General features: G+C 33.1%; 1 protein-coding gene across 1 annotated transcript in view; it reads left to right on the plus strand.

The window, feature by feature from the left end:
- Window positions 1–18301, plus strand: part of LOC134707862 (ecdysone receptor-like) — a 121652-nt gene that overhangs the window by 35882 nt on the left and 67469 nt on the right. Inside the window, exon 7 of the mRNA XM_063567966.1 lies at window positions 8993–9082. The gene's annotated coding sequence lies outside the window, so the exon portion shown is untranslated. The remainder of the gene's footprint in view (window positions 1–8992; window positions 9083–18301) is intronic.

The following is an 18301-nucleotide window of genomic DNA, read 5'->3' on the forward strand; positions in this document are numbered from 1 at the left end:
ATCAAAAGTAGATCACTAAGACTGACAATTTCCAATCAAAAGTTGGTCCCTCAGACTGACAATTTCCTATCAAAAGTAGGTCCCCAAGACTGACAATTTCCAATCAAAAGTTGGTCCCTAAGACTGACAATTTCCAATCAAAAGTAGGTCCCAAAGACTGACAATTTCCAATCAAAAGTAGGTCACTAAGACTAACAAATTCCAATCAAAAGTAGATCACTAAGACTGACAATTTCCAATCAAAAGTTGGTCCCTAAGACTGACAATTTCCAATCAAAAGTTGGTCCCTCAGACTGACAATTTCCAATCAAAAGTAGGTCACTAAGACTAACAAATTCCAATCAAAAGTAGATCACTAAGACTGACAATTTCCAATCAAAAGTAGGTCTCTAAGACTAACAATTTACAGTCAAAAGTAGGTCACTAAGACTAACAAATTCCAATCAAAAGTAGGTCACTAAGACTGACAAATTCCAATCAAAAGTAGGTCACTAAGACTAACAAATTCCAATCAAAAGTAGGTCACTAAGACTGACAAATTCCAATCAAAAGTAGGTCACTAAGATTAACTATTTCCAATCAAAAGTAGGTCGCTAAGACTGACAATTTCCAATCAAAAGTTGGTCCCTCAGACTGACAATTTCCTATCAAAAGTAGGTCCCCAAGACTGACAATTTCCAATCAAAAGTTGGTCCCTAAGACTGACAATTTCCAATCAAAAGTAGGTCCCAAAGACTGACAATTTCCAATCAAAAGTAGGTCACTAAGACTAACAAATTCCAATCAAAAGTAGATCACTAAGACTGACAATTTCCAATCAAAAGTTGGTCCCTAAGACTGACAATTTCCAATCAAAAGTTGGTCCCTCAGACTGACAATTTCCAATCAAAAGTAGGTCACTAAGACTAACAAATTCCAATCAAAAGTAGATCACTAAGACTGACAATTTCCAATCAAAAGTAGGTCTCTAAGACTAACAATTTACAGTCAAAAGTAGGTCACTAAGACTAACAAATTCCAATCAAAAGTAGGTCACTTAGACTGACAAATTCCAATCAAGAGTAGATCACTAAGACTAACAAATTCCAATCAAAAGTAGATCACTAAGACTGACAATTTCCAATCAAAAGTAGGTCCCCAAGACTGACAATTTCCAATCAAAAGTAGGTCCCTAAGACTGACAATTTCCAATCAAAAGTAGGTCTCTTAAGACTGACAATTTCTATTCAAAAGTAGGTGACAAAGACTAACAATTTCCAATCAAAAGTAGGTCACTAAGATTAACTATTTCCAATCAAAAGTAGGTCGCTAAGACTGACAATTTCCAATCAAAAGTTGGTCCCTCAGACTGACAATTTCCTATCAAAAGTAGGTCCCCAAGACTGACAATTTCCAATCAAAAGTTGGTCCCTAAGACTGACAATTTCCAATCAAAAGTAGGTCCCAAAGACTGACAATTTCCAATCAAAAGTAGGTCACTAAGACTAACAAATTCCAATCAAAAGTAGATCACTAAGACTGACAATTTCCAATCAAAAGTTGGTCCCTAAGACTGACAATTTCCAATCAAAAGTTGGTCCCTCAGACTGACAATTTCCAATCAAAAGTAGGTCACTAAGACTAACAAATTCCAATCAAAAGTAGATCACTAAGACTGACAATTTCCAATCAAAAGTAGGTCTCTAAGACTAACAATTTACAGTCAAAAGTAGGTCACTAAGACTAACAAATTCCAATCAAAAGTAGGTCACTAGTACTGACAAATTCCAATCAAAAGTAGGTCACTAAGACTAACAAATTCCAATCAAAAGTAGGTCACTAAGACTGACAAATTCCAATCAAAAGTAGGTCACTAAGATTAACTATTTCCAATCAAAAGTAGGTCGCTAAGACTGACAATTTCCAATCAAAAGTTGGTCCCTCAGACTGACAATTTCCTATCAAAAGTAGGTCCCCAAGACTGACAATTTCCAATCAAAAGTTGGTCCCTAAGACTGACAATTTCCAATCAAAAGTAGGTCCCAAAGACTGACAATTTCCAATCAAAAGTAGGTCACTAAGACTAACAAATTCCAATCAAAAGTAGATCACTAAGACTGACAATTTCCAATCAAAAGTTGGTCCCTAAGACTGACAATTTCCAATCAAAAGTTGGTCCCTCAGACTGACAATTTCCAATCAAAAGTAGGTCACTAAGACTAACAAATTCCAATCAAAAGTAGATCACTAAGACTGACAATTTCCAATCAAAAGTAGGTCTCTAAGACTAACAATTTACAGTCAAAAGTAGGTCACTAAGACTAACAAATTCCAATCAAAAGTAGGTCACTAAGACTGACAAATTCCAATCAAAAGTAGATCACTAAGACTAACAAATTCCAATCAAAAGTAGATCACTAAGACTGACAATTTCCAATCAAAAGTAGGTCCCCAAGACTGACAATTTCCAATCAAAAGTAGGTCCCTAAGACTGACAATTTCCAATCAAAAGTAGGTCTCTTAAGACTGACAATTTCTATTCAAAAGTAGGTGACAAAGACTAACAATTTCCAATCAAAAGTAGGTCACTAAGATTAACTATTTCCAATCAAAAGTAGGTCGCTAAGACTGACAATTTCCAATCAAAAGTTGGTCCCTCAGACTGACAATTTCCTATCAAAAGTAGGTCCCCAAGACTGACAATTTCCAACCAAAAGTTGGTCCCTAAGACTGACAATTTCCAATCAAAAGTAGGTCCCAAAGACTGACAATTTCCAATCAAAAGTAGGTCACTAAGACTAACAAATTCCAATCAAAAGTAGATCACTAAGACTGACAATTTCCAATCAAAAGTTGGTCCCTAAGACTGACAATTTCCAATCAAAAGTTGGTCCCTCAGACTGACAATTTCCAATCAAAAGTAGGTCACTAAGACTAACAAATTCCAATCAAAAGTAGATCACTAAGACTGACAATTTCCAATCAAAAGTAGGTCTCTAAGACTAACAATTTACAGTCAAAAGTAGGTCACTAAGACTAACAAATTCCAATCAAAAGTAGGTCACTAAGACTGACAAATTCCAATCAAAAGTAGGTCACTAAGACTAACAAATTCCAATCAAAAGTAGGTCACTAAGACTGACAAATTCCAATCAAAAGTAGGTCACTAAGATTAACTATTTCCAATCAAAAGTAGGTCGCTAAGACTGACAATTTCCAATCAAAAGTTGGTCCCTCAGACTGACAATTTCCTATCAAAAGTAGGTCCCCAAGACTGACAATTTCCAATCAAAAGTTGGTCCCTAAGACTGACAATTTCCAATCAAAAGTAGGTCCCAAAGACTGACAATTTCCAATCAAAAGTAGGTCACTAAGACTAACAAATTCCAATCAAAAGTAGATCACTAAGACTGACAATTTCCAATCAAAAGTTGGTCCCTAAGACTGACAATTTCCAATCAAAAGTTGGTCCCTCAGACTGACAATTTCCAATCAAAAGTAGGTCACTAAGACTAACAAATTCCAATCAAAAGTAGATCACTAAGACTGACAATTTCCAATCAAAAGTAGGTCTCTAAGACTAACAATTTACAGTCAAAAGTAGGTCACTAAGACTAACAAATTCCAATCAAAAGTAGGTCACTTAGACTGACAAATTCCAATCAAAAGTAGATCACTAAGACTAACAAATTCCAATCAAAAGTAGATCACTAAGACTGACAATTTCCAATCAAAAGTAGGTCCCCAAGACTGACAATTTCCAATCAAAAGTAGGTCCCTAAGACTGACAATTTCCAATCAAAAGTAGGTCTCTTAAGACTGACAATTTCTATTCAAAAGTAGGTGACAAAGACTAACAATTTCCAATCAAAAGTAGGTCACTAAGATTAACTATTTCCAATCAAAAGTAGGTCGCTAAGACTGACAATTTCCAATCAAAAGTTGGTCCCTCAGACTGACAATTTCCTATCAAAAGTAGGTCCCCAAGACTGACAATTTCCAATCAAAAGTTGGTCCCTAAGACTGACAATTTCCAATCAAAAGTAGGTCCCAAAGACTGACAATTTCCAATCAAAAGTAGGTCACTAAGACTAACAAATTCCAATCAAAAGTAGATCACTAAGACTGACAATTTCCAATCAAAAGTTGGTCCCTAAGACTGACAATTTCCAATCAAAAGTTGGTCCCTCAGACTGACAATTTCCAATCAAAAGTAGGTCACTAAGACTAACAAATTCCAATCAAAAGTAGATCACTAAGACTGACAATTTCCAATCAAAAGTAGGTCTCTAAGACTAACAATTTACAGTCAAAAGTAGGTCACTAAGACTAACAAATTCCAATCAAAAGTAGGTCACTAGTACTGACAAATTCCAATCAAAAGTAGGTCACTAAGACTAACAAATTCCAATCAAAAGTAGGTCACTAAGACTGACAAATTCCAATCAAAAGTAGGTCACTAAGATTAACTATTTCCAATCAAAAGTAGGTCGCTAAGACTGACAATTTCCAATCAAAAGTTGGTCCCTCAGACTGACAATTTCCTATCAAAAGTAGGTCCCCAAGACTGACAATTTCCAATCAAAAGTTGGTCCCTAAGACTGACAATTTCCAATCAAAAGTAGGTCCCAAAGACTGACAATTTCCAATCAAAAGTAGGTCACTAAGACTAACAAATTCCAATCAAAAGTAGATCACTAAGACTGACAATTTCCAATCAAAAGTTGGTCCCTAAGACTGACAATTTCCAATCAAAAGTTGGTCCCTCAGACTGACAATTTCCAATCAAAAGTAGGTCACTAAGACTAACAAATTCCAATCAAAAGTAGATCACTAAGACTGACAATTTCCAATCAAAAGTAGGTCTCTAAGACTAACAATTTACAGTCAAAAGTAGGTCACTAAGACTAACAAATTCCAATCAAAAGTAGGTCACTAAGACTGACAAATTCCAATCAAAAGTAGATCACTAAGACTAACAAATTCCAATCAAAAGTAGATCACTAAGACTGACAATTTCCAATCAAAAGTAGGTCCCCAAGACTGACAATTTCCAATCAAAAGTAGGTCCCTAAGACTGACAATTTCCAATCAAAAGTAGGTCTCTTAAGACTGACAATTTCTATTCAAAAGTAGGTGACAAAGACTAACAATTTCCAATCAAAAGTAGGTCACTAAGATTAACTATTTCCAATCAAAAGTAGGTCGCTAAGACTGACAATTTCCAATCAAAAGTTGGTCCCTCAGACTGACAATTTCCTATCAAAAGTAGGTCCCCAAGACTGACAATTTCCAACCAAAAGTTGGTCCCTAAGACTGACAATTTCCAATCAAAAGTAGGTCCCAAAGACTGACAATTTCCAATCAAAAGTAGGTCACTAAGACTAACAAATTCCAATCAAAAGTAGATCACTAAGACTGACAATTTCCAATCAAAAGTTGGTCCCTAAGACTGACAATTTCCAATCAAAAGTTGGTCCCTCAGACTGACAATTTCCAATCAAAAGTAGGTCACTAAGACTAACAAATTCCAATCAAAAGTAGATCACTAAGACTGACAATTTCCAATCAAAAGTAGGTCCCAAAGACTGACAATTTCCAATCAAAAGTAGGTCACTAAGACTAACAAATTCCAATCAAAAGTAGATCACTAAGACTGACAATTTCCAATCAAAAGTTGGTCCCTAAGACTGACAATTTCCAATCAAAAGTTGGTCCCTCAGACTGACAATTTCCAATCAAAAGTAGGTCACTAAGACTAACAAATTCCAATCAAAAGTAGATCACTAAGACTGACAATTTCCAATCAAAAGTAGGTCTCTAAGACTAACAATTTACAGTCAAAAGTAGGTCACTAAGACTAACAAATTCCAATCAAAAGTAGGTCACTAAGACTGACAAATTCCAATCAAAAGTAGATCACTAAGACTAACAAATTCCAATCAAAAGTAGATCACTAAGACTGACAATTTCCAATCAAAAGTAGGTCCCCAAGACTGACAATTTCCAATCAAAAGTAGGTCCCTAAGACTGACAATTTCCAATCAAAAGTAGGTCTCTTAAGACTGACAATTTCTATTCAAAAGTAGGTGACAAAGACTAACAATTTCCAATCAAAAGTAGGTCACTAAGATTAACTATTTCCAATCAAAAGTAGGTCGCTAAGACTGACAATTTCCAATCAAAAGTTGGTCCCTCAGACTGACAATTTCCTATCAAAAGTAGGTCCCCAAGACTGACAATTTCCAACCAAAAGTTGGTCCCTAAGACTGACAATTTCCAATCAAAAGTAGGTCCCAAAGACTGACAATTTCCAATCAAAAGTAGGTCACTAAGACTAACAAATTCCAATCAAAAGTAGATCACTAAGACTGACAATTTCCAATCAAAAGTTGGTCCCTAAGACTGACAATTTCCAATCAAAAGTTGGTCCCTCAGACTGACAATTTCCAATCAAAAGTAGGTCACTAAGACTAACAAATTCCAATCAAAAGTAGATCACTAAGACTGACAATTTCCAATCAAAAGTAGGTCTCTAAGACTAACAATTTACAGTCAAAAGTAGGTCACTAAGACTAACAAATTCCAATCAAAAGTAGGTCACTAAGACTGACAAATTCCAATCAAAAGTAGGTCACTAAGACTAACAAATTCCAATCAAAAGTAGGTCACTAAGACTGACAAATTCCAATCAAAAGTAGGTCACTAAGATTAACTATTTCCAATCAAAAGTAGGTCGCTAAGACTGACAATTTCCAATCAAAAGTTGGTCCCTCAGACTGACAATTTTCTATCAAAAGTAGGTCCCCAAGACTGACAATTTCCAATCAAAAGTTGGTCCCTAAGACTGACAATTTCCAATCAAAAGTAGGTCCCAAAGACTGACAATTTCCAATCAAAAGTAGGTCACTAAGACTAACAAATTCCAATCAAAAGTAGATCACTAAGACTGACAATTTCCAATCAAAAGTTGGTCCCTAAGACTGACAATTTCCAATCAAAAGTTGGTCCCTCAGACTGACAATTTCCAATCAAAAGTAGGTCACTAAGACTAACAAATTCCAATCAAAAGTAGATCACTAAGACTGACAATTTCCAATCAAAAGTAGGTCTCTAAGACTAACAATTTACAGTCAAAAGTAGGTCACTAAGACTAACAAATTCCAATCAAAAGTAGGTCACTAAGACTGACAAATTCCAATCAAAAGTAGATCACTAAGACTAACAAATTCCAATCAAAAGTAGATCACTAAGACTGACAATTTCCAATCAAAAGTAGGTCCCCAAGACTGACAATTTCCAATCAAAAGTAGGTCCCTAAGACTGACAATTTCCAATCAAAAGTAGGTCTCTTAAGACTGACAATTTCTATTCAAAAGTAGGTGACAAAGACTAACAATTTCCAATCAAAAGTAGGTCACTAAGACTAACAAATTCCAATCAAAAGTAGATCACTAAGACTGACAATTTCCAATCAAAAGTTGGTCCCTCAGACTGACAATTTCCTATCAAAAGTAGGTCCCCAAGACTGACAATTTCCAATCAAAAGTTGGTCCCTAAGACTGACAATTTCCAATCAAAAGTAGGTCCCAAAGACTGACAATTTCCAATCAAAAGTAGGTCACTAAGACTAACAAATTCCAATCAAAAGTAGATCACTAAGACTGACAATTTCCAATCAAAAGTTGGTCCCTAAGACTGACAATTTCCAATCAAAAGTTGGTCCCTCAGACTGACAATTTCCAATCAAAAGTAGGTCACTAAGACTAACAAATTCCAATCAAAAGTAGATCACTAAGACTGACAATTTCCAATCAAAAGTAGGTCTCTAAGACTAACAATTTACAGTCAAAAGTAGGTCACTAAGACTAACAAATTCCAATCAAAAGTAGGTCACTAAGACTGACAAATTCCAATCAAAAGTAGGTCACTAAGACTAACAAATTCCAATCAAAAGTAGGTCACTAAGACTGACAAATTCCAATCAAAAGTAGGTCACTAAGATTAACTATTTCCAATCAAAAGTAGGTCGCTAAGACTGACAATTTCCAATCAAAAGTTGGTCCCTCAGACTGACAATTTCCAATCAAAAGTAGATCACTAAGACTAACAAATTCCAATCAAAAGTAGATCACTAAGACTGACAATTTCCAATCAAAAGTAGGTCCCTAAGACTGACAATTTCCAATCAAAAGTAGGTCACTAAGACTAACAAATTCCAATCAAAAGTAGGTCACTAAGACTGACAAATTCCAATCAAAAGTAGGTCTCTAAGACTAACAAATTCCAATCAAAAGTAGGTCACTAAGACTGACAATTTCCAATCAAAAGTAGGTTGCTAAGACTGACAATTTTCAATTAAAGCATCTTTGCTTTTATATTCCATTTTATATTCTTTTCAAGAATTCTATGTGTCATGCACTTGTTTAACATGGAATATGGGGTTATAGTAATTGATCTTTTATACAAACAGTTAAATAATTGCCTATCAAAAATCCATTTACATGGTCTTTCAGATTTGATGAGTATAACAAAAGGTCACCATGACCTAATTTTAATGTTTTATACATTTTGGCTTATTACTAATGACCTATGTGAATTTCATTTTGGCTGAGGGTACACAGTGCTCTGTATTATTTTAAGCATTATCATCAAGATACTAATAAAAAAAGAAGATGTGGTATGATTGCCAATGAGACAACTATCCACAAAAGACCAAAATGACACAAACATTAACAGCTATAGGTCACCGTTCGACCTTCAACAATGAGCAAAGCCCATACCGCATAGTCAGCTATAAAAGGCCCAAATAAGACCATGTAAAACAATTAAAACGAGAAAACTGACGGCCTCATTTATGTAAAAAAATGAAAGAAAAAAGTCAAGATTTTATGTAGTTGCATCATTTTACTGAAATTTCTGTATTAAATGTACCGTGTATTATACAGTATGAAAACTTCAATTAGTTTGATACATTTATTGATAATTAGTGAATGTATTTTTCTCTTTGCAGTAAACTGCCAGTGTCTATATGAACTTGGAACAATTGATACAATTACAGATTATGCTGAGTATAAATGAAAGAATAAGAGAGAGGGTGAAGGTATGATGTATTTCTGATAGGAAAGGTCTGACAAAAAAGCACAACTAGTCAACATCATATTTTTAGAAGAAAAAAATCAATTTTAGTAATCATTTTACTTCTTTCAAATTAATTTGTCTATGATTTTTTGGTGTGCTTAAGAATAATCACATGGCATTGAAATATTCCAAAGTAGTGACCATTTTTTCATGCACATTATGGAATCCTATTGGAATCAAGTGGTATTTCGATATGATATGTTGTAGACTTGTTGCTGTTGCTGTGGTTTACCATTTTTTTTCCATCAGTCCGTCTATCTTAATGTTAAGATCACCTTTCAATTATAATGATTTCCAGATCCCAGTTATGGTAGAGTTATAGAACCTTATCCTTAAAAAAAATCCAACATTTTTTCCTCTGTGTGTTTACTGGGTAATTCAAGTATTCTTTCACATTATCATTTAACCACTTTTACACTGTCATAACTAATAGGGAGTCGAATAGACATTCTACCCTTTAATTTGATGAATTCCAATTTGTTTCTGAGTCATATGACATGAATTTTTTTTAAAACAGCAATTGTTTGGTTCAACATATAACCAATATATGAACCATTAACAAAGATTATGATGGCTGTTTTGTTGGATAGTCTGTCTGTTAGTTACAAAAATATAGATTGTAAACAATTAGGGGGTTGGCCAATGTGAAATCTCTAATTTATATGAAAAGGGGGTGGGTTATTGTTCAACAAATAACATATTTTCAATAGGCTTTGAAAACAGATATTGGCAAAACCATGAAATCAAATATCCATGAATATGCAAGTTTTCAGCAATCCACGAAAATAAATTAATCCACAGTATACATAAGTGAATGTTGGTAGCATGTTCTTTTTAGTTGAGTTAAGTCCTAAAATACTCTGAGGTCCAACAGCTGTTTTGCCAGAATGGCTGGGACTGTGGCACTTCAAAGTTTGTGCCGCTTCCTTGCCTCCGGAGCAGACTGATGGCCTTGGATCCATATAAATCGGGCCTCAATTTGTTTATTTTTCATTTATCTCCTCATTTATGCAAGTTTTATCTACCTGCAAACCTTTATTTTCTCATATTTGGACAGTTTTCACAGTGATCTATCAATTATAATTTGAGTTGATTTTTTCTGGTAATGTCCCTTTAAAATTTTGGCAGATCATATGTCAGCCATGTAGTTTAGAGGAAAAAATAAAGAACTGAAGAAGGCCAATGGCCAAAACGTCTTGAAAAATTGGTTTATTTATACAATTATATAATGTATGTTCCCTATTGGAATTTTGAAAACAAAGATCATACGTTGTCAGCACAACTTTTCTTTCAAATGCTGCAAGATACAGGGTTTGGTAGATCCCTTAAGTTCTAAGTGTGCAAATTTGATGTAAAGCGGATGCACAAGTCTATTGATTTATGTGGATAGAAAGGATATTGCTGTCCAGAGAGTTCATCCAGTTAATAATTGTAATTTAGAAAGAGTTTCATATAGTTTATTTTTTGTCAGCAACTATGCTAAAATAGAATTGTCTCAATAAACAATTTTAATTCATAAACAATTATTTTTATAGGGGTTATTTTCCTTAGAAATGTAAATTCTATAGAAATTGCATTGTTATGGCTCTCAAGTGTACAATCCTTGCCAGATATTTATGAAATTTATATCAACAGGGTTTATATTAACAACAATGTCTGAAGAGTTTGATCAATTGTTGTCCCATCCTGGTGCATTGTGGGGGAAGTAGAAATATTAGATGTCTATCCTTCGATCTGACCTCAAATTTATATCAAGTGTTTATATTAGCAATGTCTGGACAATTTAAAAAAAATAAATGCTAATCAACAATTTTTAAGAAATATCAATTGTATTCGATCAGTGCTCTAAAGCTTACATTTTTCTTTAAAAAAAAATTAGAAGTTGTACCTGGAGAGATAAAAAATTTGCAGGGCATTGGATTTGACTCAAATGTACAATTCTTACACCAGATTTTTATGAAATTTATATCAAGGTTTATATCCATAATGTTTCATACAAGTTTAAAAATGCTTTAAAAAAAAAGAGTTGGTCCCCTTGGAAATATCAATTATATAGAAAATCGCACTGTTAGCACTCTTCCACCTACACTTCCTGTAAGATTGTTAGCATACCTGTCAACCTCTGAAAATGAAAAGTCAGGTCATGACCTGCATTGAGAAAAAAAATCTCAGGTCATAACGCGTACGACATTTTGCGGGCTCAATTGAAGAACAAAAATATGTTTACATATAATTTATATAGTCAATAATGTATATAAAACAGTTAGAACATGTATACAAGTTTATTTCAGACTATTGTTATACATGTATTCCATAGTAGCAGACTTGGCATTCTTTAAAAGAACTGCACTTGGTTTCAGTTAATAGCAATGCAAATGTGTATTCATTTTACAAGAAAGAAGAGCACACAGTGTATCCTTATTAAGATCAGCCTTAAACTCTGTAGCTATTTTCTTTACTGAAGAAAATGCCCTCTCACTGTCTGCATTGCTGTTTGGCAAAACCAGTAATGTTTTAGCAAGTTTTGACAAAACAAAAAATCTTGGCTTGTTAAGAAAAATGTCATGCAACTTGGACATTTCTCCCCAAAATGTACCAATGTCAGTTTCAGGGGAAGTGCAAAGTGGAAGTTCATCTAATGGGGTCAACTGATAGTCACTGAACTCATCTTGTAGCTTGTTGAAAATATCGTTACGTAGCTCAGGTAAACAAGTCCTACATTTTGACTTTTGGTTACATTGAAAAAGACCGATAAAACCGAAGGTCGTATTACTTCTAAATACCTGAAACAATTCCGGTCAGAAATCCGGGTGAAACGGGTAATGTTAGAAATTCCTGGGACCCGCCGGGTAAAGAAAAACTCCCGGGTGAGAGGTGAAAATAACGGGTGTCACCCGCAAAAAAACGGGTGAGTTGACAGGTATGTGTTAGTAAATTCATATTGTAGGTTTATATCAACAATGTCTTGAGGGAGTTAGTAATCTGCTCTGATTTATTCCGATATATTATTATACCCCCGCTTTTAAAAAGGGGGGGGGTATACTGTTTTACCTCTGTCTGTCCTTCCGTCAGTCCGTCTGTCCCATGAATATTTTTCGTCGCATTTTTCTCAGGAACTACAATACAAGGATTTTTGAAATTTGGTTTCAGGATTTATATAAGTCAGCTATACCGTGTGATGCTTTTTCAGATTCATCACTCGACAACTTCCTGTTTACCGAACACTTGCATATTTTTACACTATTTATATTATCCACTTGCGACGGGGGTATCATCAGTGAGCAGTAGCTCGCAGTTTCCTTGTTTTTTACAGGATTAATGTCCCTTTGTCATGTAATTGTTGAAGTTTTAAAAATAGTTTCTATGAAAGGCTGATCATCAAGGTCTTGGAAAAATTAGTTTTACAAGAGTTCAGCCCTTGAAAAGTCGTGCATGGAAAATAAATTTGTTGGTCATTCCATTCATACATTTCTTGTGAGATATTAGTAATTATTTTGTATGAGTTATTACCCTTTGGCAGAAAAAAATATATGCATTGTGGGGTAACATTGGATCTCTGTTCTTTCATTTCTAGAATCAAAACATAAAGATTACATATACAGTTCTTATCAATTGGTGTAAATTAGTATACAAGAGATTTTTCATCATTGTAGAACTGTCATTTAATTAATATATGAAAAAAAATATGTACTTAGGCATTTATGTAACCACTAGCTTATTTATTCTTGGAAGTGAATATATTCATGGATGGAATTTATTTTTATCAAAACCAAGTTAGCTTGGATTTAACATAGCTTTGAATTTTCAATGAAGGAAGCCAGGAAATATGTTTTGCACTATTAATGAAACCGTGTCAATAAGTTTCTTTGAAGCATCAAAAGTGCAAATTTCAAGGAACTTTGTACTTTAGAATAGAAATTGCAGACGAAGATCAAGTTTGAAATATAGAAACTGAATTAGAACTTGTTAAATGAAGCAGCTCAACAACATGGGTATTGATGCAGACTTTCCTATAAATATTTTTTTAATCAGAATATATGAATTTTAAACGTTTGATGAAATGATGATAAATATTCCACAATTATTGATTAAATAAAAAGTTTTAAAAAATTTCCCCAAGTATGGATTTAAAAAAATTGTTAAGAAATTTAAATCGACTTTCAGACATCGTAAAATGGGTTTAAAATAAGATTTTTAGACAAATTTTGAAACAGCTTTTAGCATCAAAATGGTTTTTAATCGATATTGATATTATTGAGAATTAATTTGTTATTTTGTTGTAAATATGTAAGTTTTAAAAAACACAAATTTATTAGAATTTGATTTTGATTAGAATTGTGCACATTGTAATGAATTACAGCTTTAGAAATTGTTCACTTGTGGTCATCTGCTACATGTCCAAAGGCTCACCTGTTATTCTTCTCAGGAAACACTTTTGGCGGATAAATAAGACCAAAAAATCATCAATAATTTTTTAAATTTCAAAACAGCTGAAAAAAGAATTAAAAACGATGAGAACATCACTCAGGTGAAATTATTCTTTAATTTCTGTTGATGAAATGATACTTTTTCTTGTTCCACAATTTTAAAGTCTTAACCAGGGCTTTGAAATTGATTTTTTTAAACAAATTTGTATGGCCCTGTTTTCGGTTGTGTTATCTATTTGCATTTATTAATTTCTATGGTGTCTTAATAATTTTGGTTTCTGTTTACATAAAACTAATGACTTGCATTTTTAGTTGGAAAAAAATGACAAAATTATTTTGTAGTCTTCTAAAATCTAGTTTATGCTACACTATTAAATAAATATAAATTTGCCTTTGCCTTTGCTATATTCTATTCTAGTAATGACAAGTCCATGTTATGGAGCTTGTTGTCAAGCTAAATATAGGAAATGCAAAATCTCTCGTATTTCTTGTAGATTTAAAAAATGAGAAATCCACTTTTCTGCAAATGAGATGGTTGAATTTTAAAAAAAAGGTGGAGAATTCGAGATATTTTTCATTCACTTCAGAAACTAAAAAGAAAAGTTGGGCATAATGCTTTTTTGTGTGCAGCATTACAACTAGTTATAACTTTGAATAATCTTGAGTTATCTCCCCTCATATATCCTCTTAATATTTATTGTTCCATAATATATCAAAATGCTTTTTTAAATCCTAAACTTAAGTTCTATTATGAATCCATAATGCAAAATCCTATAATCAACATAAAAATAGTTTTTTGAGTCATTTTCTGTAGAAAAAACTTTTGTTATAATTTATTTTTGGGTAATGTTGCCAAATTTTCAGACTGTGAGTTTGAAAACAATCAACAACGAATCTTTCTTCCACCTTTAATGTCTCATCAATGGTTATCCAATATCAATTGCATCATGTAATTTGCAAAAAGAGTACAAAAAGACAATAATTCAAGTGTATGCCTATTACCAGGAAAACTTTAATACTAATAAATTAAGGTAGATATTGGGAATGGCAAATTGGTCACCAATACAAGACTTCAAACGCAAAAATCATTGTATGACTAGAAGCTATAAAATTAAAATAGAATAATTGTTAGTCCCCTGTTAAAAACTTTTACTTGCATGCAAGTTATGTAACTATTACTTGGGAGGCTTTGTGTAGGAGGCTTTTCTACCTCAGGCATAGCTTACCTTAGCTGTATTTGGCAAATTTTTAAGAAATTTTGGTCCTTAATGCTCTTCAACTTCATACTTTATTTGGCTATTTTTTCTTTTTTGGATTCGAGCGTCACGGATGAGTCTTCTGTAGACGAAACGCGCGTCTGGCGTATACACTAAATTTAGTCCTGTTATCTATGATGAGTTTATTTTTTGGTAGAGTCAAATGACCTTAAACAAAATTCAATAGGGAATGTCTCCCCAGTTCCAGAAATCCTTGATCTACCTTGTAAAATATTCTGTATATTGTCTGAGATTCAGTTACGTAAAAGTTGATTAATGCTTTTCTGTTGATGTAAATTATTAGTTTTATTGATTTGCAATGCAGACTTTATTAAAGTTTATAATTCCATGTTTTCCTGGGAAAGATATTAAATTGTATTGTGATAATAATGGGTTGATAGGTACAGTTTGAAAAATTGACTGCTATTATAAACAAGAAATAGCTTTAATGAAAAGCTAGCTGTCTCTTGGCTGTTTTGTTCATATGCGTTTCATTATTGACTCAGTTAAAAAGAAGAAGAAAAAAAAAGTTTTTTCTCTGACTTTGGTCAGATCATTAGAGTCTTTTGAGTCAGATTCATGAATGGACTACCTGTTACCCAAAAAAACAATATTGATGTTTATGCTTCCATTCTAAAACAAATACATGTATAAGGGTTGATAGATATAGGCAAAGGATTTTATTTTTTTAATATTTTTTTAACTGATATTCTGATACAAAATTTTTGTCTATCCTTTATGGAGTAAAAAAAAAACAAGACATAAATCTAATGTTGCCAGAGGTGGCAGTTTCAGCAGGGTTAATATATTGTTCCCAAAGCAACTTTTCCCCTGAACACATTACAGGGGGACATAGCAATACTGGACGTCTGTCTGTCCAGTCTTGTTAGAGCTCTCACATGTACAATTCTTGACAGATTTTCTGAAACTTATGTCACACATATCTATTAGCAATGTTAGGTTCAAGTTTTAAAATCAATACAGATCAACTATTTTCAAAAGAGTTATACCGCTTGGAAACATTAATTATATGAAAATGTGCATCTTTAACACTTTTAATATTTGTACAATTCTTACCAAAATATTATGAAACATATATCAATGCTTTATATTAGCAATGTCTTGAATGAATTGGAATATTGGTAACCATCCAATAATTTTTAAAAGAGTTATGTCTGTCCCTTGGAAATATAAATGGAAAATTGCATTATTACCAGTTATGTGAACAACTCTTTCCAGAATTTTATAAATCTTGGTATTGTAGGTTTATATTAATTAGCAATGTTTTAAACACCTTTAAAAGTAAATGCTGATCAAATATTTTCAATGAGTTATGCCCCTACGAAATAAAAGTTATACTGGAAATTGCATTGTATTTGATTTGTCAGAAGCCTTCATTTCTTAAAGATTTATAAATGTTTTAAAGGGGAAAAAGGGCTTTCTTAAATATTCCTAAATCTCATTTAGGTTTTGCTACAGATTTAACTAATTTTACAGGAATTTTTATGCCCCATTTATGAGCATTAAGTTTACTGGTCTGTGCGTCCTTCTGTTCGTTCGTCTTTCCTTCCATCTGTTCGTCTTGCTTAATTCAAGTTAACGTTTTTGGTCGAGGTAGTTTTTGATGAAGTTGAAGTCCAATCAACTTGAAACTTAGTAAACATGTTCCCTCTGATATGCTCTTTTTAATTTTAATGCCAAATTATTGATTTTATCCCATTTTCATGGTCAGTCCACTGAACATAGCAACTTTACAGTATGATTCCATATATAGTTATGTACTGATTTAGCATATTTGAAGTATTTTGTTTATTGCAAAAGTAACCATATATTTTTTTCTCATTATTTGATAATCATTCTTACAGTAATAACCTGTTTAATAATCGATTGTCAAGAAAGACTTTTTCAACATTTATAGTCCACTTGAACATTTTATTAACCGGATTTTTGTGACAAAAATGTCAGTTATTGATTTGGGAATGCTTGGCGGTCGGTCGGGCAGGGGGCAATTAAATGTTGTCCGTGCATTAACTCATGAACCGTTTAACCAAAGCTTTTAAAATTTTAATATGTTGTTACTGACAACTAAATAAAGTTCAAGTTCAATAATGGCGATTTTGACTTTTACCGTTCAGGAATTATGGTTCTTGAAAGATTGAAAAATGGCGTTTCCAGTCGTGTCCGTGCATTTATGCATGAACGGTTCTACCAAAGCTTCCCAAATTTTAATATGTTGTTACTGATGACTTAATTGAGGTCAAGTTTAATAATGACGATTTTGACTTTTACCGTTCGGGAGTTATGGTTCTTGAAAGATTGAAAAATGGTGTTTCCAGTCGTGTCCGTGCATTTTCTCATGAAGCATTCAACCAAAGCTTTTAAAATTTTAATATGTTGTTACTGACAACTAAATGAAGGTCAAGTTAAATAATGACGATTTTGACTTTTACCGTTCAGGAGTTATGGTTCTTGAAAGATTATAAAATGATGTTTCCTTTCACGTTGTTGCATTTACTCACGAACCATTCAATCTAAGCTTTTCAAATTTTAATATGTTGAAATACTGATGACAAAATAGATGTCAAATTTGATATTGACGATTTTCACTTTCACCAATCATCAGTAATGGTTCTTGTGATATTGCCAGGACACAAATAAATGTTAATATATCCGGTTTGCTGTCGTAGTGACAGCCTCTTGTTATAACTGGATTTGTCAATCTCAGAAAATCTAGGATAAGCACTATCTACCATGTTCATTTTAGGACTTAAAGAATGATTGAATACTCAAGAGTCTTTCTTTCAGGAAATAAGTTATAACATAGACAAAAGAGATATAAATATACAATATCAAGGCCAAATCACCAGGGAGGGGAAATGAAGAATACTAAATATGAATAAATTGATTTGTTCTGATATTCCAAGGATGAACTCAAATGGAGCAGTGCCATTTCTGTATAATTATAAAATAACTCAGTATTTATGCACAAAAACCCTAAGCCTATATAGTCCACAAAAAAATGATGGTCAGTTTTATTTATACCTCAAAGACAGAGTTACTGCCTATTTGGTCGTCAGCATGACAGGAATAGGTTATAAAGGAGAGGCTAGAGATACCAGAGGGACATTTAAACTCATAAGTCTAAAATAAACTGACAAATCTGTGGCTAGAAAAAGAAAAAGACCAACAGACAAAATTAGTACACAAAGTACAACATAATAGACTGAGCTACACAACATCCACTAAATACTGGGAGGGGGGATCTAATGTGCTCTGAAAGGGTACAAGCAGATCCTTATTGTAATTAGATATTAATGTGTTGATTGATGCAAACAATTATATAAATCTATCCAGTCAGTTCCAGTATTTTACCATAACATTTAACTGCCATCTTCTATGAAAAAATTTTATTCAACAAACTATTGAAATAAATGTTGACATAGATTTTTATAAGGATGTTGGAATTCGTGGATGTCGGGGTTCCATTTGAATTAATTG

Source organism: Mytilus trossulus, chromosome 2 (assembly GCF_036588685.1).
Source record: "Mytilus trossulus isolate FHL-02 chromosome 2, PNRI_Mtr1.1.1.hap1, whole genome shotgun sequence".
Classification (NCBI taxonomy): Eukaryota; Metazoa; Mollusca; class Bivalvia; order Mytilida; family Mytilidae; genus Mytilus; species Mytilus trossulus.